This window comes from Mustela nigripes, chromosome 5 (genome assembly GCF_022355385.1).
Source record: "Mustela nigripes isolate SB6536 chromosome 5, MUSNIG.SB6536, whole genome shotgun sequence".
In the NCBI taxonomy this organism is placed as follows: Eukaryota; Metazoa; Chordata; class Mammalia; order Carnivora; family Mustelidae; genus Mustela; species Mustela nigripes.
Window position 1 is genome coordinate 141,459,989 of NC_081561.1, and position 1,552 is coordinate 141,461,540.

Consider the following 1,552-nt stretch of genomic DNA (forward strand, 5'->3'; position numbering starts at 1 on the left):
AGCTGGCATGGAATAATGAAAATAATGCCTCTGTGCATATCTGCGTATCACAGCGCAGACCCTTTCTCTTTGGTTCTTAGGAAGATGTTTTTACATTTTCACGTTTGTGGTGGCAGTCATGAGTTACTTAAAGGGCCAGGGCCCTCCTGAGGATCTTAGCGTTGTACACCTGCACTTGAACTTGGCGGCTCTCACAGAAACTCAGTGACACAAGGGAAGGATTGGAGGCCAGCATGAAGAAGGGAGCATTTCCTCCACTGAGAATGAGGTCACTGGCTTTGTTCTCATAATGAGATCACCAGCTTCATTCTTGTCCTGCTCTTCCTCTCCTGTTGTCCCAGGAGACGACACTCAAGGCAGAGAGAAGCATCTTCTGTTTGAACCTGTAGCTCCTGGAAAACCTGGATCGACGAAAATGAGAGTTTGGTTTGTATTCTCCATTCGACTCTGAAGTACAGTGGAAATGCTCCATTGCAGACAGCTGCCCCAGTTTAGAAGCGTAGTCCTCTTGTCTTCTTTTATATCCATACCTGTGGTTTGACTGGCCATCCATTCAGATGGCGTCGGGAAAGAAAGACTAAGCATTTGTAAACATGTCTAGATCTGTGGGTGTGAGGTGCTCGAGGAAGGAGCCACCAGTGGGTTTGGCCTTACGTGACACCCACCGGTACAAATGACTTGAGATTTCCACCAGATCCCCCGTTCCAAGTGTATTTTAGATTTGGTATAGAACTAGGGCTATGGTCTCCTTAATAGAGCTGAGTGGGGACTGTCCCTGCCCAGCCCCCATCTTACGCAATGACGTACTCAGTGTTTTGAAAATAAAAGCAATAATAATTGACGAGGGTTATTGTCTTCGCCATTACTTTTTTTTTTTTTTTTTGAAAGCACCAAGAGTCAGCAAGAGGACACTTCTTCCCAGTTCACATTTAGGAGATGCCTGGCTTTGTTGTGGATATAAATAAAAAGCATAATATGATAGATCAAAAGAAAAGTACAAGGCCAGGCAAATCATAGGCACTTAATAATGAAAAGAAAACCTTATGGAAGAATCAGAACTTGCCAGGCACTTTGAGAATGAAAAAAGACTAATGAGTACACAGCACTATCAAAACATTCCTTCCTGACAAGGACAAACTTGAAAGCTTCCCCTTCAATCTTAGCGGCTGCCATCATGTCCTGTAACATAATTATTGTGAAGCGGGGAAGAAACAAATTCTGAACGTGCAGGCAATAGTCATCCTAGAAGCGAGCTATTTCTTGGCTTCTGGTCTCTTTTCAAGCTCTTTTTCCATGAAGATCCTAACTTAGGTTCAACAGAACCGTAGGAAGGGGACAACAGTGGTTTTGGTTAGTAGTGAAAAAGCACAGTGCCAGGGATGGTGTGGTCTTCTCCACACTGATTTAGGAGAGGAGGATCACTCTATCTCGACGAGCAGATCTGAGCCAAATAAGGAGAATGGAACACATAGGGAGTACAAAACAAGGCACCCATAAATACCATTTAGCCCCAGCATGTTTTCAGAATATTCAACCACCCCAGAAGCCCATG